This window comes from Pongo abelii, chromosome 1, assembly GCF_028885655.2.
Source record: "Pongo abelii isolate AG06213 chromosome 1, NHGRI_mPonAbe1-v2.0_pri, whole genome shotgun sequence".
Taxonomy (NCBI): domain Eukaryota; kingdom Metazoa; phylum Chordata; class Mammalia; order Primates; family Hominidae; genus Pongo; species Pongo abelii.
This window is the reverse complement of record NC_071985.2, coordinates 129,448,917-129,470,017: the sequence shown is the minus strand read 5'-3', so window position 1 is coordinate 129,470,017 and position 21,101 is coordinate 129,448,917. Positions and strand designations below refer to the sequence as shown.

The following is a 21,101-nucleotide window of genomic DNA, read 5'->3' as shown; positions in this document are numbered from 1 at the left end:
CAGGTGCACATCACCATGCTAGGCTAATTTTATTTCTGTGTGTGTATTTTAGTAGAAATGGTGTCTCACCGTGTTGCCCAGGCTGGTCTCGAACTCCTGAGCTCAGGCAATCCACCCGCCTCGGCCTCCCAAAGTGCTAGGATTACAGGCTTGAGCCACTGTGCCTGGCCAGATATTTTCTTTTGAATTTTATTCTTTGTAATAAGTATAGAAGGTATGACTTTCAGTTTCTAAAACTTAAGTGTGAAAAATTACTAACTGTATTTTATTATAAATATACTTAATTTATATTATATGATCCCATTTTGCTGGGCAGTAGAAAGAAACTTGGTCAATTTAGAGTAATCTCAATCATTTCAGTTACTAGTCTTCCTTACAAACACTGCAAGTAAGTCATGCACCTCATAACAAGTAAGTCATGCACCTTGTAACAATGCTTCAGTCAGCAATGAACACATATATGTAGTCCTATAATATTATAATATTGTAATCTTACTGTACCTTTTCTATATTTAGATGTGTTTAGATACACTAATACTTACCACTGTGTTACAGTTGCCCAAGTATTCAGTACAGTAACATGTTGTGCAGTTTTGTAGCCTAGGATCAATAGGTTATACCTATATAGCATAGGTCAATAGTAGGCTATACCATCTAGGTTTGTGTAAATACACTATATGATGTTTGCACAATGATGAAACTGCCAAATTATGCGTATCCCAGAATGAAACCCCATTTTTGAGCAATACATGATGTGTATAAGAGGGTATTATCACACAATTAGCAGGTTATATATGGTTCTCTGCAATCACTTCACACTAACTTCCAACGTATCGTACATATTTTCTCCTGGTCCCTGTCATTGACCCGTGCAGATTTCAGCTGCATCATCCTCCTCTTTAAAATAATTTCTCCGCCAGTCTGTTTGTTCTCTGTGCCATGTCCATGCTACCCTCAGCTCACCGGGAAAACATTTTGCTGCTCTGTAGGCTTTATTAATGGGACAAGAGATTCTGAGAAGCCATCTTAGGCCTATATCTCAGACCTCACCCATCTCTACTCTTTTGTTCTGCATACATGGGGAGGGGACATGGCTGGAGATAGGGGAAGAGAAGGACAGTATAAAGCTTGACAAGTCTGTAAGCTCCACTAGGGAAACTAGTTGTCTTAATTCTAGAACTTCAAGCTTATGTATTTGTTGTATTGTCAATCATCAAACACAACCCAGGCATTGGGAAAACAAAGTATTTAAGAGCCCTTTTCAAATAATATATCGACATCTAAATATCCTTCTTCTGTTTCTTGTCCTCTCTCCAACCCAGGAAATTTTTCTTGGTGGATTTGAAAAAACTGGCTTTGATTGATAATAAGTTTAAGTATTAGAAAGTGACTTTTTCCTTCTATCATTTATTGTGTATATGTGTGTGTTTCCAATTATTTACATTTACATCTTTGCTTTTGATACTTTAAAGGCTATACTTTAATTTTATTGTTGTTTTACTGTTTCATCTCTTTTCTTTTTTACTTTTTTTTTTTTTTAAATAGAGTCTCCCTCTGTTGCCCAGGCTGGAGTGCAGTGGTGCGATCTTGGCTCACTGCCACCTCCGGCTCCTGGGTTCAAGCAATTCTCCTGGCTCAGCCTCTTGAGCAGCTGGGATTACAGGTGTGCACCACCACGCCTGGCTAATGTTTCATTTCTTTTCTAAGACATAAGCTCAGAAAACCCTGCTTCCTTCCTGCTAGAACTGGGGTTAGTACTAGTGGATACTGGGGGTAGGGTAAAGAATACCATGTAGTAACCAAAAGAGGAAAAATGTATCAAAACGTTATACTGCCACAAAAAGATTAGGTAATTGTGTTTCTTAGAGAAGGCCTATATAATTCAATAATAGTTTCATAAATAGATTTGTATTTGCCTTTAAGGAAAAAATAAATGTTTTCTGAGTCTTCAGTAATACACATCTAAAATCAGTCTTCAAGTTAGGACTAAGCTAAATACTGGGTGCAACAACATTCTTGGAACAATTATCAGGATCGTTGGAAAGACTAAAAAAGGAATGATATAGTCACTTGCAGGAAGGTGTGTCTAATAAGCTTTGTCTATTTTATTAATGATAAATATCACAATTGGAACATTCTTTGTTTTTTTCATACATGAAACAGAGTACCAAAACCCACAGTGTACCTTAATCACAGAGAGACCTGATCAAATAAAAGTTTCAAAAATAGCTGTGAATTTATTCTCAAAAGTTTAAGCTATGAAATACACCTGAGATTAATTGTAATTACAATATTCAATATGCTCAAATTCTTTCAAATTGGATATAGCCTATGTTTTTATAAAGAATTCCTTAAATTATCTTAGTATTTTAAATCTTTAAATTACTGAATTAAAATATAATTAGACCAAACTCAAATATATTAGAAGAGATGCAAGGTAAAATTATCATATTAGGTTGTATATTATATTTATTATATATGCGTGAGTTTTGTATATCTATTTGGTATTTTAATCTTGCATCTCTTTCAAAATTATTATATATATTTATATATGTATACATTCACACACATATACATTAGATGTTTATTTTATAGATTCTAATATCATGCCCTAATTAAATTAAACTTCTGTATTGCTCTTCTAGAACATGTAATATGAAGTAAAACTCAATTTTAGTGGTTCTGTATTCTGCTCTTTAGAAAATCTAGAAAAAAGAGTTGCAATGTGAGTCGAAGACAGAACATTGAAATTGATTCATATTTCACAGGGATCTGCAGAACTGTGGGTCTAGATTGCAGCTCTTAGCCACTAGCCAGCTTTGCCTGTATTTCCATGATAGGCTCTGTCTTCACTTTTTAAAATACTAACAGGCTTCTTGTGGGTGGGATCAAATGACTGCCCCTCTCCCTTCACCTGTGAAATTTCAGAGCCTATTTGAAAAGGGCCATTGTTTCCCAGGAATGCCAGTCCTAGTCCAGGAAAGAAAGTCTTCATTTCAACAGGAATTTGGAGCCTGCCTGAGAAGGGCCAGCCAGTTACTTGGTGAAAACTGTGGCAATTCATTCAAGTTCTGAACAGTTACTATCCTGGCCTTACTTGCTTACTTTCAACTCCTGAGCTTTATGACTAATATGTTTTTTCCATTAAATTATAAATGAGTGTGTGTGTGTGAGCGCGTGTGTGTGTGTGCGCGCGTGTGTTTGTGTGTGTGTGTGCATATCTGTGCTTGCATGTCACAGCAAAGAGAAGTAAGTATGTATGAAGTGCAGCGTGTGCACAAGCAGTGAGCTGATGAAGAAAAACCTCTTTCCCCAAACAGTGAGCTGCTGCCATGATGCAGGACACATAGGTTCCTCTGTTCCACCTTCTGCCCCTACATTTACAGCACTAGAGTGCATTTATGTGAATAAGCTCATATATTTAACAAGCATTTTGAAATAGGTTCCCAATAAAATATATTTGTACAAGAATACAAAACAAAGATACAGTACTTGTATTCAAGACCTGGACAGAAGGCCCCTGTCTGAAGCACATTAAAAATAATTTCTAAAGTAAAATTAGGACTAGAAGCCAAAAGAATACATTGCTTTAGGAAGAAAAAAAGAAAAAATCACCTTGATACAGGGTCAAATCTTTCTTGTTTGAGTTTACATGGACTGACTAGCAGTTTTACTATCTAAAGTTCTTACTGTTTAGAGTTCTCTCACATTTTCTACAAAATGACTTGGAAATTCTCCAAGATTTGTTCATTATACTAATAAGATATTTAAGCTCACAGAATCCTTATTAAGAAAATCTACCTTTGCCCCTCAACAATTTCAAATCATCACCCGAGCATTCAAACTGACTAACATGTAAAAATAAAAAGCAAAAAATAAAAAATAAAAATAAAACAATGATAATGTCAATGAACTTGAAAGCAAAGCATTTCCACTTAATGTGAGTTTATTAACAGAGAAAGAAATAGTGATGCCAATACATCTTCAGAATAGGACTTTGGAAATATTTTTTCAAGGCAAGGACAAGCAGCCCTGAATATGAAATGAGATTATTACTAAATTTAACATCTAAAGATTCTGGAAAGCTTTTTTTATGATTCTGATATGTCACACATTTAATCTCCCATTTAAGAATAAAACACCATTAATTTGTGGTGAACTACCAAAGAATAATTTTCCAAAGAGAATAGTCAAAAATTAGAAAATAGAGTAAAACAGAGGTTAATCAACTCAAACGATGACTTTTTTTCTTCTCTTCTCCTTCATCAGATGTTTCCTGTGATCCTGTGCAAAACCTGATGTTGTGACATTAGTAGTCGTTGGACTTGAGGATAGATGGTGCACAAAAGGAAGCTTGTCCTTTTGGGACCTCGTTTTGAATCAGTTTCAGACGACAGAAAAATACTCTTTTGTGGCTGCTAAAGTTCAGGAATGAATTCTGGCAGTCTTACCCAATTCCCTAAAGCAGAGTCCACATTACCAACATCTAATTGGCAGGCTTTGCTTGTAACTCCCACTAGGGCCAGGGTAATGAATGGATTTAGTGAAGGTGTCCTGAGTCATCTGTACAGTGGCTGGTCTGGGCACTAAGGCTTTTCCTTATAACCTCCCCAGACATGTCACTCAAGGAGAAGAGAGAGAGGCTTATGTGCACACATAATGGGGACAAGACACAGCATTTTTATTAAATTGTAGTTCCAAAGAGAATTGTTCTCTTTATTTGATCTAGAAAAGTGAAGAAGTCTTAGGAAAAAAAAAAAAAACATATTCTTGTTGAATCACTTTATTCTTTAATTTCCTATTTATAAACTTTTATATTTGGCTTGAATATCCAGCTAACTATGGTTGAATGGGACTTCATCCAGGCCTACTCCAGATTATTCTTTAGGCAGGCAGGGAAGAAATTTGGACCATTTCTGCCTAGAAAAGCATCTAAGAGTTTACTTTTATTACTAAGTAACTTTTATTCCCTATGTCTGAGAGAGAGAGAAAGAGTTTGGTTACTCCTAGTTTCATACATATCAATAGCATTAAACATTTAATGTTGATTCATCATTATTATGTTAATTTTAAAAATCATTTATGCCAAATTGTTTGAATGTAGTATTACATCTGCCGCTTCAGTAAAGTTCCACCAGTCTCCCAAATCCAGCAATCAAGATTGGACGTTGACAACTTCAGTGCCAATAACAGGGCCTCTCTCAAATTAGGAGCATAGGAGACAGGTTGAGAACAAGAATAAAATGGCAATCACGGAAAATTTAAAAAGTGATTTGTTGATGTCAAAGAAAACACTCTCACTTTCTACCAAGAGAATTTTGATGAAGTAATATTGCTTATTTTCTTAACAAGCATTTTTAACACTGATTCCTCTTGAACTCATGTATAAGACATTGCTCTCTGAAAGTCACAGGGAATTGTATCTTTAGAGTATTTTCAAGCATTGCTATGTTCTTAAGCCCCCTTCATTTCCCAGAAGCAAAAATCAACACTCCAATTTTTTTAATGAATAAAAAGATGAAATAAAGTCTAAGGAACAAAATCCACATTGAAAAGTTAGGTGCTTTGAACTTTCTCATCACCTTACCAGTGTTTCCGCACGGGCAGTCTAAAAGACAACTCAGCAATGTCTGAATGGAACTGCAAACAATGGCTCCTTCACAAGTTGGTCTTTAATTGATTACGGCTGTGTTTATGGAAGCAGAAGAGAATTTACACAAAATGACAGATTCCCTTCATTCTGAGGGTGTTTTACTGGCATTCATGGTAAGGGTGGTTTTTCTATTGAACAGTCTTCCTCTCTTTCCCTACCTATATCCACCTGGTTGCCATCTAACTGAAAAGGCTATAAGTTGATTACTTTATATCACTTTTTATTAGTGTTTTCTGCTCAGTTTTTTTTTTTTTTTAAATGGGTAAAATTCACACTTCCTAGGATACATCTCATGTTCAGAGAATTCAAACAAGGTCTGGTTTCCCTTTGCTTGTCATAGATTCTTATATTAAATACTAGAGAAGATAATTAAATAGAAAAGTATTAGAACTCAATTCAGTAGGGTCTGTCTTTTGTCAATTTGCTTAAGGAACTATGGAGATTGGAAGTTTAGGAAATCATATGATTTGGTTAATTTATTCAGGTAGTAATATCTACTTTAATCATTTAACTATCTAAAAATATAATTTTAAAGTTGTGTTACATTTTTATGATGTCTTAGTGCCAGGTAGTGTTATAATCTTTCTACTAATTTGGAGCAGACAGAAATTAAAATTTAGCTATATTAACCTGTAATTGCAAAAAGCTTTTCATTTGTCTGTTAATAGTGACCTCTACAGGTCAATCATAACAATAGCATAGAATCCCTAGGTAGCTGCTCTAGACTCAAGATTTATTCAGTGAACAGTGGTATAATTGTACTACTAAATTTAAAATATCTTAGACCCTCAGTGCCAGAGTATATTTTAAATTTTTAAGCTCAAGAAAAGAATGTAATGGTCTTATATACATTTGTGGAGTATAATTTCAAAACAAACTAATACTTGACAAGGTCTTAGCTGATTTAGTCAAAGAGAATTAATAAATTTTGAAGAAATAGCTTAGAAGCAGAAAACCCTAAAGTGTATGTAATGTTAATCTTTTTATAATGTAAAATTAAGAAGACAACATTATGTTATAGATTCTTTTTCTTAAAAGTATGTGAATATGTAAAGTTGACATAAAAATATAAATCTATCTTACCTCGGAACTTTGACAGTATGTTTTTTCTTATTCACCAAGGAATTACTTTTAAAACAATACTACAAATGAGTAATTGTGGAACATTTGCATTTATAAGACTACATTGTACACTATTGTTTTCTTAATATGTTACTAATGCATGGTTTTTAAATGACAATGTACTTCGATAAGTCCACACAAGTTAAAGTATCCCAGTTTGAAATACTAAATTTGATAAGTTTATACAAATAAACTGAGAAATATTTCAATATTGCTACATGTAATTAAATTATATTTTGGACTTTTATTCTAAAACTTTCTTTTACTCAAGTCAGCTAAGAAAATAATCAATTAAATAACTAAGCTTTCTAGTTTTAATGTTATTTTTCTCTAGTTAAACCGGATGTTCTAATGAACACCTGAAAACTATAAATTCATACATCACATTGTTCTGACTCCAAACTCTTGTTCTTTCATCTATTTCCTGTATTTTTGACTTCACTGGGCCATCATGTTCACTGAAATCTCTATATTTTTCCTAGCCATGGCACTCTCTTGTTAATACCTTACATTTCTTGACTCTATTCTATTTGTGCCATTAGGCTAGCAGAACTCCAACCCTCAATGTCTGCTTTTCTACCTTGATAGGCCTACTCTCAGAAGGACGAACTTGACAATATGAGAATATGATTAAGAAATACAAGTATTTCCCAGTAAAATGAGGCAGAATCTCTTGAAAATAACAAGATATGATTGAAATATCTTTGGCTTTCTGAAGTTAATTTTAGTCAATATTAAATGAATTTTTGCTCTCCCATTTACTTGCTAAGACTCCCTCTAAGCCTCAATTTCCTCTTGTGTAAAATGAGCATAAAAATATCTATATCATAGAAAAATTAGTATGAGTGGATGCTTAATATTTGAAAAGCACTTGGAATAGTGCTTGGCACAGAGTAAGTGCTTTATATGTGTTAAAGAAACTGATTCTACTAAAATTCACACAACAGTAATGAGTCAGAATTTTGAAAAATCTTGGAAGTACTCATTCTGTCTCATGTCTTTAAAAATGTTCTGCTTCTAATCTTGCCATTAAAAATGGAATCCTATTTTTATGCATGCCACATACATTTCACTAATTATGTTATTAACTCTGTAGTGCATTTTTCAATAGAATACTGAAAATGATATTTACTATATTTTATTTTAAAATTATGCATAATCACCTCACACCCATTAGAATGGCTACTATTAAAACTAACAAAGAAAATAAAAAAAAAACAAGTGTTGGCAAGCATGTAGAGAAATTGGAACTCTTGTGCATTCTGGTGGGAATGTAAAATTGTGCTGTGGCTATAGAAAATAGTGCGGAGATTCCTCAAAAAATTAAAAATAGAATTACCACATGATCCAGCAATCCTACTTCTGGGCACATGTCTAAAAGAATTAAATGCAAAATATCAAAGATGTATTTGCATATTGTGTGTTTTATAGAAGTACTATTCACAATAGCCAAGAGGTGGAAGCAATCCAAATATCCATTGATAGATAAGTAAATAAAAAATGTGATATTTACACACACACACACACAATGAGATATTATTCAGCTATATAAAGGAAGGAAATCCTGTTACATACATGGAATGTATGTAACACATGGAATAACCTTGAGGACATTATACTAAGTGAAATAAGCTAGTTACAAAAACACAAATAATATATGATTCCAGTTATATGAAGTATCTAAAGTAATCCAATTTATAGATAAAGAAAGTAGAATGGTGGTTGCCAGCAGCTACAGGGAAAGGGAAGTGGGGAGTAGTTAATGGATATAGAGTTCCAATTATGCAAAGTCATGATGTTCTGGAGATCTGTTGCACCACAGTGAGAATATACTTAGCACCTCTGAACTGTGCACTTAAAAATGGTTAAGATGGTACATTTCTGTATGTTTTTTACCAATATTAAAATTTTAAAAATTATGCAATATTTTAAGCATAAAGGAAATTTCCCGAAATAATATATTAAGCATCCCTGTGTGCATCACATGTATAAATATTACAAACTTAAGATTAGAGAAGTACTTCCTGGATCTTCTTGCCTGAATGTCATGAAGATCTGTATTCTGAATATAAGAACCTGTTATAAAAAAGGGTTTGGAGGGAGAGAGCAGATATATAAATATATAAATAATCTGATAAGGCTCAATTTAGCAGTAGATATAAGGTAGTTTAGATGATGAAAAGATGTTCTGAATTCAGATATTTTGTAGAGTGCATTCAGATACATTGCAGAAATGATAACATTTTGTTTAATGATGTCACTTTTTCTATCTCCCAAACTCTCACCAAAAATGCCTTATTCCTTAGAATAAGTTCCATGAGAACAAAGCAAAAAGAGTATCTGTAGGAAAATATTAAAGGTAGCTTCACTTTATTTCAAAATCTCATGGCAGATTGCATACCTAATCCATCTATTTACCAATCTGACCAATTCTGACATGGGATGATTGAAATACACATAGTAACACATTTAATTTATTTTTTAAATAAAGGTAGACTTACAAACAAAGAGTAGGCAGAATTTGGCTGATTTGTTAGACAATGAAGATTGTGCTAATTAAATTAATGTTATTTTTCATATATTTAAAAAATAATTCAAAAATATTTAAGGAGTTTGATAAAATAAAAATATTTTTTATAGAATATTAAATTAGCAATTATTATTCTGGCTCCTTTTGCTTAATTGTTCCTTCCTCAATTTATCTCTTTCCTCTCATATTTTACTATAAGCAGCAAAAAGAAACCAGGACACACTTTCCATACTTTCACGGAAATCTCTTCAGCTAAGTATTCAAGTTCATAACTTACGAGTTAACTTTCCACCCACTGACAGAATATAATTCAGCCAAGTTTTCTGCTACTTTATACCACAGACTGTCTTTCTTCCTGTGTCTAATAACATGTTCTTTATTTCCAGCTGAGCCCTCACTGAAATCTTTTTTAACATCCATATTTTTATCAATAGTCTTTTCAAGACAATCTAGGATTTTTCCATCATTCATTTCAAAAGTCTTCTAGGCTGTACCCAGTACTCAATTCCAAAGCCACCTCCACTTTTTTAGCTGTTTGTTACAGCAGCCTACTCTATACCCTACTGTCAGTACCAAAATCTGTATTAGTTTCGTAGAGTTGCCACAACAAAATGGTTCTGAACAAGGATTTTCAAGGGACTCTAGACAACCTAGTACAGTAGGCATTAAATTGCCAAGGCATTTTTCATGTTATTAAAGTAAAAGTGGATTTTTTAAAAAACGAAGTGTTTATAATACACAATGGCAATTACGTACTTTTGCAACTTATTGAACTTTCAGCTTATAATAAAAAGTTTAGAAGTCAACTTAGAATATGTGTGGTACATAATTTTTCAAAGTTATTTGGAGTTGCAGCACTTAGAATAAATACACTTAGTCTTGTATGGTGCAAAAGTTTCTTAAAAGCAGAGATATTGATTGGTATTCAGTAGTTTGACCACACTGAGATTTGTCTGTCATCAGTATGATCCAATACACTTGAATGAAATAGAATGGGATAGAAAAAGTCTAAAATAGTAAAAGGTGAAAGATTTATATGATTTGAAGAGAAACCAGCAAACATATGAAAAAATGCTCAGCATCACTAATGATCAGGGAAATGCAAATCAAAACCACAAGGCGATACCACCTTAATCCTGCAAGAAAAGCCATAATCAAAATTCAAAAAATAATAGATGATGGCGTGATGCAGTGGACAGGGAACACTTCTATACTGCTGGTAGGAAGTACAGCCACTATGGATAGCAGTGTGGAGAGTCCTTAAAGAACTAAAAGTAGAACTACCATTTGATCCAGCATTCCCACTACTGGATATCTACCCAGAGGACAGTAAGTCGTTATCTGAAAAAGATACTTGCACACGCATGTTTATAGCATCACAATTTGCAATTGCAAAAATGTGGAACCAACCCAAATGCCCATCAATCAACAAGTAGATAAAGAAACTAGTACATATATATATATGATGAAATAATACTCAGCCATAAAAAGGAATGAATTAATGGCATTCACAGCAACCTGGATGAGATTGGAGACTATTATTTTAAATGAAGTAACTCAGGAATGGAAAACATCGTATGTTCTCACTCATAAGTGAGAGCTAAGCTATGAGGGTACAAAAGCATAAGAATGACACAATGGACTTTGGGGGCTCAGGGGAAAAGGGTGGAAAGCAGGTGAGGGATAAAAGACTACAAATTGGGTTCAGTGTATACTGCTCAGGTATTGTGTCCACCAAAATCTCACAAATTACCACTAAAGAAACTACACATATAACCAAACACCACCTGTTCCCCAATAACCTATGGAAATAAAAAATTAGAAGAAAGAAAAAAAAAGTCTAAAATAGATTTTATTCACAATGTAATGAAGTACAACTTACTTACTGTAACCAGTTTTATTTTTCTATATCCATACCTTGCAAGGGATATTTGTTTCTTGTAGCTATGGAAATATTCAGAGCTTTTCATAAAGTTTGATTTGACCCAACTGTCTTATAAGAACATCATTCTGTATAAGGAGATATTGTTACTGCTGCTAAAGCAGTGGTCCCAACCTTTTTTGACACCAGGGACTAGTTTAGTGGAAGACCATTTTTCCATGAACCAAGTGTAGGGGGATGGTTTGGGGATGATTCAAGCACATTACATTTATTGTGTACTTTATTTCTATTATTATTATATTGTAATATGTAATGAAATAATTATACAACTTACTATAATATAGAATCAGTGGGATTCCTGAGCTTCTTTTCTTGCAACTAGATGGTCCCATCTGGGGGTGATAGAAGACAGTGACAGATCATCAGATCATCAGGCATTAGATTCTCATAAGGAGTGGGCAACCTAGATCCCTTGCATGCACAGTTCACTTTCTTTTTTTTTCAGACAGAGTCTCACTCTGTTGCCCAGGCTGGAGTACAGTGGTGCAATCTCAGCTCACTGCAACTTCTGCCTCCCAAGTTCAAGCCATTCTCCTGCCTCAGTCTCCCGAGTAGCTGGGACTACAGGCTCACATCACCAGACTGGCAAATTTTTTTATTTTTAGTAGAGATGGGGTTTTGCCATGTTGACCAGCCTGGTCTCCAACTCCTGGCCTCAAGTGTTCCATCTGCCCTGGCCTTCCAAAGTGCTGGGATTACAGGTGCAAGCCACCATGCCCAGCCTGCACAGTTTACAATAGGGTTCACACTCTTATGAGAATCTAATGCCATCACTGATCTGACAGAAAGCAGACCTCAAATGGTAATGTGAGCTATCGGGAGCGGCTGTATATACAGATGAAGTTTTACTCACTCACCCACCACTCACTCACTTCCTGCTGTGTGGCCCAGTTCCTAACAGGCCACAGACTGCTACTGGTCTGTGGCTTGGGGGTTGGGGACCCCTGTGCTAATGGAACCATTTTTGGAACATAAGAAACCATATCTGAGTTAAGTCTTAAAAAAAAAAAAACACTGCTGAGTTTTTATCAAGCAGTGGAAGTGGAGAAGGGTATTTCAGGCATAGGATATGGAATGAGCAAATGCATGTGGGCATGAGAGAGCATGGTTCATCGGAAGAAGAGCAAATGGTACAGTCTGACTGCAGCTTAGAATACTCTGGGAGAATGTAGAATGTGAGACCCAGATTATAAAGGTGGATTAAGGAGATGGTCCTAGGTAGAGGGCAAATGCAGCCTGGGAGGTCACTTACAAGGCCTGATAAAAGCCAATAGCTGTTCAGAAAGCTTTATTTTAAGAGTTAGTAGGGATGTAGAATCAATTAGATTTTGTGATGTGAAAATCAAGTGGTGAAAAAAGTTCTAAAATTAACTCAAGATATATGGGTTGGGTAGCTATTGGCCCCAATAGAGATGAGAAAAGAAAAAGCATCTTTAACATTTTCAGGATGTATGTTGTCTGTGTGTGTGTGTGTGTGTGTGTGTGTGTGTGTATTTGTGTGCATGTATGTGGGAGAAATAGAAAATGAGACTGACTCACCTTTTTTATTATGAGGCAACAGGTACATAGCTATTCATGAAAAAAGGGGTTCATGTTGTTCTCAGTTTTTTGACATTTATCATTAGAAATAATTTCTAAAAATCATCAAAACTTTGACAAGCTTCAGAATAACAATAAAATAGATAAATGAGGTAGACCTTCTAAAATGTGATACAAACACATGGAAGCTTATTTATCCAACTCTTTCTAGAATGTCATATTAAAGAAAAAACAATGGGCTTAAGGCTATGAAATCTGACTTCCAATCCACAACTCACTAGTTTTGTAACCTTCAGTGGGTCCAAGGCTGTTTTCATATCAATATGTTTCTTCAGTCTCTAAAAACTCTATAATGTTCATCTTTTCCTTGTGTTTTATTCTGAACTAGACATTATTTTTCTCCATCTAAATTTTTAGAGCCTTACCCCATGTGTTCTTAGGTGAATTCCTTTAAACCCACATTTGGAATTAGACATCTTTGAATACCCTCCTTCATTTTACTTCATTCTTCAACTGCAATAAATAGTAGAAAATAATGAATTACAATTGCTTGCTGTATAATACTTATACTCATACAATTTAAAAATATAATTTTTTAATAGGTATACAAATTAATGTATGCTTGATTTTTTCAATGTTGACAAAATTATGAATAATTTAATTATGTATTTTTTAATAACATGCAATATTCCATAAAACGTACACTATTTATTATGCTATATCGGTAAACACATTTTTCTGGAGAATGTTATTTTTTAGAACTTTATTTTTTAAGCCTTTAATGTAGTGCTTGAAGAATTAGAAATACAGGATGATGAAGCTACAGGTGTGAACAGCCTTTAATTACTCCAATGTAAATTAAATTTATAGTTTTGAAAAAAACCTAAAGGATTAATCTATGTTTAGTTCTAACACTTCAGAATTTCCATTTATTTTTTAATTTATAAAAAATTCTACTTAGGTTAGGCCAGGTGTGGTGGCTTATGCCTGTAATACCAGCACTTTGGGAGGCCAAGGTGGGTAGGATCACTTGAGGTCAGGAGTTCGAGACCAGCCTGGCCAACATGGTGAAACCCCCATCCCTACTACAAATATAAAAATTAGCTGGCCGTGGTGTCACACACCTGTAATCCCAGCTACTCAGGAGACTGAGGCAGGAGAATTGCTTGAACCCAGGAAGCGGAGGTTGCAGTGAGCTGAGATCCCACAGAAAGTGGACCTCAAGTGGTAATGTGAGCTATGGGGAGTGACTGTACATACAGATGAAGTTTTACCCACTCACCCACCACTCACCTCCCACTTTGTGGCCACTGCACTCCAGCCTGAGCGATATAGTGAGATTCTGTCTCAAAAAAAAAAAAAAAAAGAAAAGAAAAATTCTACTTAGGTTAAGCACTCAAAGGTTTCCATAAAATTTTCATTTTTAATCCAACATTACTAAAATTATCAAATTTTTTATCAATTTCAGTTTATAAATAACATAAATTTTTACATTAATGATAGTGATAAGATGGATATATAGAATCCATAAGTAATCCAAAACTTTATTTCAACCAATGTCCTACTTTCCATGCTATTTATGAGTACTAATAAGAAATATTATAATTTCCTATATTGATATTTTTATGTTCTATTTCCTCTGACAAAGACTGAAAGAATTATGAATATCAAAAATTCAGGATAAGTTATGTCAAGTCCAATAATTTGTTTCCAGCTGTAAGGGATTATTAAATTTGTGGTTTAAACATTTAAAGTTTGAGTAAACTTTTTCCTTTTTGTTAAAGTTTCGGCGTCAGAGATAAATATCTGATTTGAATTCTTTGCACAGGTTACTTGATGTGGTAAATTCCACAAATGGCCACAGTTTTTTGCAATTCTTTCTATAAAAAAGTGAAGTGGTTTCTCTATCTCTTTAATTCAAGCATGGCTAGTGGTTTACTTTGGCTAGAAGAACATGCCAGAAGTACTATTCAGTAAGTTCCGAGAATGGACTTCAAGAAGCTTTGCAATGTCTTCTCTTGCTCCTGAAATTCTGACACCATCACATGAATGATCTCTGACTAGTGTAGTGAAAGGTCGAAACAATGTCAGAAGCTTATCATTCCTGTTTTCCTCATAAAACCATCATAAAGGAGCCAGCCCCAGCCAGTATACAAAAAGATCACAGACACTTGTGAAAGGTTTGTCAAGATTAGCCAAGTCTAGCCCAGACCAGAAGAACTGCCCAGTGGAGGCTAGCCTGGAATCATAAACAAAATACATAGAAATTTAAAGCTGTTAACTTGTGGCATAGTATGTTATGAAGCAAAAGCTAACTGATGAAGTTGATAAAAGTTTTCTGTACTATAGATTTCATATTAACAAAAATATTGACATCTATAATGCTGATGATCTGTTCTGGAATGTTGTAGAATCGAACTATTAATTGAATGACAAAATTCCAAAAATGGCTGGAAGAGTACCATCATAAAAACACATAACTATAAATCTGTATCTCTCATTTGTTGATTTTGGCCACAGTTAGTGTCAGTTATTGTGCTCCTGGGAATATGTCATTTCCTTTCTACATCAGTCTTTGCACATCCAGGTACTTATTGGGGGAAGTCTTCTTATCCTGTAGGACAAAGTTAATGACATAGACATGTAAAGGGGAAGTCAAGTGCAGCTGTAGGAAAGTAGTTGTATGAGACTAGAGATAAATTAAGCATTACTTTCCTATCACTCTGGTAATGGTCTCAAACCTCTGTGGGCCTTCTATTTCATGTGGTGCAGATTATAAAACATGGGACGGAAATTCTACCTCTATCCAGGTTCAGAAGAAAACAGTACTTGCTTATGCAGGGTGTACTGTTTTTACAAGCCATTTCTGAGATGGGAAACTATTAGGTCAGTGCAAAAGTGATTGTGGTTTTTGCCATTACTTTTAATGCAACAAAGTTCTATAACATCTAGTAAAATTAGAGCTTTGATATTAAATTATTCCCACAAATTTTCACAACCTGATTGTTTTGAGTGTGTTTATACTGCAGAAATTTCATCAATAACTTCATGTGATACAACTGATCCTTGGCCAGGGAGATACTGACTTCCATGAGTACTGTTGTCCATAAGTATTGTCTTCTATTTTTAGCCTAAGTTAGGGTTAGGATGCATTAAAAGTCATTGATGCATTAATGATATCACCTCATGTTTATCTGTTAGGTAGTAGTCTTGAAAACATTTCCATTTAATTGTCACAAAAGTTCTGTTTTACCTCTAGAAATTTATTCCTTATTTCTTTTTTTCTCTTTTCTTCTTTCCTTCCTCCCTCTTTTCCTTTTTTCCTTCCTTCCTTCCCTTGACTCTTTTTCTTTTCTTTTTCTTTCTTTCTTTTCTTTTCTTTTTTCTTTCCTTCTTTCCTTCTTTCTCTCCTTCTCTCCTTTCTCTCTCTCTCTTTCTTTCTTTCCTTTGTATCTTTCTCTCTTTCTTTCCCATTGCATTAGCTCATTTTCACACTGTTATAAAGACATACCCGAGACTGGATAATTTGTAAAGGAAAGAGGTTTAATTAACTCACAGATCCACATGGCTGGAGAGGGCTCAGGAAACTTACAATCATGGCAGAAGGCAAAGGGGAAAGAAGGACCTTCTTCACAAGGCAGCAGGAAAGAAAGAGGAAAGCCCAGGGGAAACTGCCATTTACAAAACCATCAGATCTCGTGAGAACTCACTCATTATTACCTGAACAGCACGGAGAAAACCGCCCCCATGATTCAATCACTTCATACCAGGTCCTTCCCTTGACGCATGGGGATTAACGGGATTACAGTTTAAGATGAGATTTGGGTGGGGACATAGCCAAACCATATCACCAATATTAGAAAAAAATGGGAAAGTAGAGCTAAAATACCTAGTTTATTAATTATACTGAATATGACCAAAATAAGCAAGAAACACTGGAAGACTGAAAGCTAATATGGAAAAAAAATCAGACAAATATTAACTAAAGTAATATGCATATTGCTATAGTAACTACAAAAAAAAGCCTTAAGGCAAAAAATATATATATATTCCAGACCAGGTCTGGTGCAGTGTACCTGTAGTGCCAGCTACTCGGGAGTCTGAGGCACAAGAATCGCTTGAGCCCTGGAGGCAGAGGTTGCAGTGAGCCGAGATCATGCCACTGCACTCCAGCTTGAGCTACAGAGTGAGATTCAGTCTCAAAAAGAAAAAAAATTCACTGAATATATAGAAATTGTTGATGAATTCAAACACACTAAAAGAATAAAAAAGCTTTTATTTACAAATAGTCAACATAAAGACAGTGAAAAGTCAAGCCATAGGTAGAAAAATATACTTGTTGCATAAATTTGATGAAGTGTTTATTTGCAGAATATGTAACAACCACAGATGTTCCCCCAACTAGTGATGGTTCTACTTACATTTCAACTTTATGGTGGTGTGAAAGTGATACTCATTCAACAGAAACTATTTGAAATACCCATACGACTGTTATACTTTTCAATTTCAGTACAGTATTCAAAAAATTACAGGAGATATTCAACACCTTATTTATAAAATTAGCTTTGCATTCAATGATTTTGCTCAACTGTAGGCTAAGTATTCCTAGCACGTTTAAGGTAGGCTGTGCTAAGCAATAATATTTGGTAAGTTAAGTGTATTAAATGCATTTTTAACATGATATTTTAAATTTACAATGGGTTTATCCGTATGTAATCACATTGTAAGTTGAAGAGTATTAGTGTAAACATATTTTTTGCAAAAAAAATCAAAAAATCCACTATGTGGGCAAAGATCTCAAAAACACATCAACAGGTAAACTAAAAAAGAAAAAAATGTAAAATTATGCTTGAAATTACAAGCAATCAGAGAAATGCAAATAAAAGCAAAATTGAGATACCACATACCAGACTGAAAAAATATTAATCTAACTATATTGGCAAGGATGAAAAACAAAAGTGCTTTTCACGTAGTAATTGAGTTGCTACATTCCTACTTCTCTTTTTATAACTTTAAAACACTAAACAGTAATACAATCAACAAATGTTAGGCTAGATTCCCCAAAAAACAAGACTGAAAGAGGAATTAACATCTAGAAAGATTATTAGGAGAGTTCACTGTGTGACCACACCTGTGAATGGCTAAATAAAATAATATTGGGCAGTGGAAGAAGTTGAATTATTATAAAGTAACAAAAGGCTTCAGTCCATCAAACAAAAAGCTCTGAAACAAGGATGTCACTTCAAAGTTGTACGGAATTTAGGCAAAGGGAGCTGTAACTTTTTTGTTTGTTTGTTTAGACAGGGTCTCTCTCTGTAGCCCAGGCTTGAGTGCAGTGGTTTGAATACAGCTCACTGTAGCCTCAACTTCCTGGGCTCAAGTTATCCTCCTGCCAAAGTCCCCCAAGTAGCTGAGACTCTAGGCACATGCCACAATGCCTGGCTAATTTTTAAAATTATTTGTGGAGACGTGGTTTGCCATGTTGCCCAGGCTGGTCTCGAACTCCTGTGTTCAATCCATCCACCCGTGTCAGCCTCCCAAAGTGTTGGGATTATAGGCATGAGCCACTGCACCAGCCGGGGCAGTGACTTTCTTGCTGGACACAAATCAGTCATTGGATGAAGGCTGCCCCTGCAGACATAGTAAGGCAGATTCCTTGTTCTAAGGGAAATTTGGAGAGAAAGACTGAACTATCAGAAACTAACACTGCTGGCATCTCTGTACTAAGAATCTTGGTACTGAAGGGGGAATCTGGGCAGTCTAATACGGCATTATTTACTACAGTCCACTTAAATCCCCTCAAATCCACTCTATATGTATAATAAGTTTACCATATCTGGTAATATCTCCTCTAATATTCTAGCTGATCATTTTTTAAGGAAAGTAAAAGAGAAATATTAATGGAAAAGCTTTAGCCCTATTACTACAGACAATGGTGACACTTTTTTTTTTCCTGAAAGTTTCTTGGTACAGAGAACCAGAAGTCATTGTGTAGTACCATAACAGAATTTATTGAGTCTTTTATTTTGACCTCTGATAGAAGAATTCCCACTCTGGCAACTGGAATGTCTAAAGCCAAAGAGCCAAAGCTGTGGGAATAGAATGTACAAGTTCAAGTGCGTAGCTGAGAGTGATGATAAATCAAGCCACTCCTACTTTTACTCATTATTTTATCCATCACATTTTTTCACTCATATTTTAAGAATATATATTGTAGCCATAGATAACAAAGTATCAACTACTATAATTCATTTAGCATTTATTTATACTGTGTTCTGGAGAATGGCTATCCATCTTGGCAGAATTTATCTCCAACCTGGAGCCCCAGCTTCAAAATTCTGTTGCATCGCTTTTATTAGACTGGTAGCTTTTGGATGAAGCATTGTGTAGACCCTATATGCAAGTGTCTACTACCACACCTATTTTGCTGTGAATAGTCTTCCATGTTTTGATACAGCAATATGCAGAATCCTTTCTTGGTGATTAAACATTCTCTAAGGACTTGGAAAATAGCTCTGGCTGATGCCTCATGGGTAGAAAAGCAGTAAGACTTGCATTTGATCTCCCCTAATATTTTAGCTTTTATCTATACACTAGGAATCAAGATAGAGCTCTAACAACTACTAAGTGTCTCCATTTAAAATTTATGTCAGCAACTAGAGAAATGACCACTCAGTGGGTCCATCAAATCAGTTAACCCACTGTGAAATGGACCTGGACCAAGATTCTATTTATGGGCCACCATAAACCCCAACTCTAACAGAGAATCATGATAATGCTTTGGATACCTGGGTACCAATGTCAGTTCAGACAAAGAATCAAACCATCTTCAAAACGTTTGAATAGTCCCCTTTCTTCAGTGTAATGATACCCTAAGAAATAGCTGTAGGTCTCTTGGGGGAAAAAAAAACCCTGAAGAATCTTTACTGCATAATGGCTATAGTGTTTTCATTCATTGGGTTCCACGTATGAACACTTGCTCAGAACTAGAAACTGGACAAGAAATAGTGACTTTTGGCGGGTTTTAACCTCAGTTTTCTGAAAATTCTTCTTTAATTTTTTATAATATAAATTGTGCAATACCCATTCCGAACACCGTACAATAAAGTGGAACTCATTTATTCAGCAGTTAAGAAGGAAGAGAGATCAGAATTCTGGGCAATGAAACAGCTAGAACTGTGGGCCAGGTTACCAGAAAGGGGACAGCCTAATAGATAGGAAGCTCATAAGAATTCATGAGGATTACCTGCTGTTTTTTGGTCAGGAGCTAAATGGTAGAAGCAAAATGTGAGGCCCTACATAGCCAAGCAGAGATTGCCTCCTACAGGTCTGAAAACTGAATGATGATGCCAGAGTGCTGCAACAAACTGGAGTTATAATACAGGTACAGTGGAGACACTTCACTGAGAATTTTGGTCAATTACTTGAGTTCTGCAAGGCTACATCTCATGAGTACTGATGCCCCATTACAGAAAGAGCTATACTATAAAGAAAAATAAATAAAACCATGCCTGAAACATACATAAAATTCACCAGTGATTTAACAGTTTTCCAGAACATATTTCAACATCCTGTAAAGGAAGACCACTTAATCTAGACTTTCTTTTATGTACTGAACCACTCACAGTGTCTACTAAAATTATAAATTACTATACCTGAAAGAAACAAGGAGGGTAATCCACATGAAGAATGTAAAAAGCAGCCAATAAAAACAAACCCAAAGAAAACCCAGATGTTGGAATTAGCAGACAAGGGCTTACAGGAGCTCTGTTCAAAGATTTAATGAAATACGTGGTCATAGTGAGTGAGCAGGTTGGAGATTATGGATGCATATTGTAATCTCTAGAGAAGGCATTAAGAAAAAGAAGTATGAAGAGGAATAACTGAAAAACTGACTTAGTGAGTGAGCAGGTTGGAGGATGGGAATAGAAAATAAACAAATGGATTTTCTAAAGCTGAAAAGTACTATATCTGAAATGAAAAAAATACTGTTTTGATTTAATAACAAATAAGATATCACAGAATGAAGAGTTACTGGGGTAAATATATATCAAAATAAATTATTCAATCTGAAGATTGAATAGAGAAAGGAGATTACAAATTAATAACCAGGGCCTTTGTGCCATGTGAACAAGTATCAAGCAGTTTACCAAGAATGTTAGAGGACAGGATAGATACAGCAAAAAACATATTTCAGAAAACCATCATCAAAGAGTTTCCCAAATTTGATGTAAAAATCAAGTTAATATTCAAGAAGTCCAAGGAATCCAAAGAATAATAAATACAAACAGATCCACAGTACAACTCTTGTAGTC

At 34.8% G+C, this 21,101-nt stretch overlaps 1 non-coding gene across 1 annotated transcript in view; it reads right to left on the bottom strand.

Moving 5' to 3' along the window:
* The window catches only part of RNPC3-DT (RNPC3 divergent transcript), a 109,982-nt gene that overhangs the window by 38,605 nt on the left and 50,276 nt on the right, over positions 1–21,101 (bottom strand). Inside the window, exons 5-6 of the transcript XR_010141795.1 lie at positions 13,212–13,299; positions 11,522–11,579 (exon numbers count right to left, since the gene is read on the bottom strand). This is a non-coding gene — a transcript (RNPC3 divergent transcript). The remainder of the gene's footprint in view (positions 1–11,521; positions 11,580–13,211; positions 13,300–21,101) is intronic.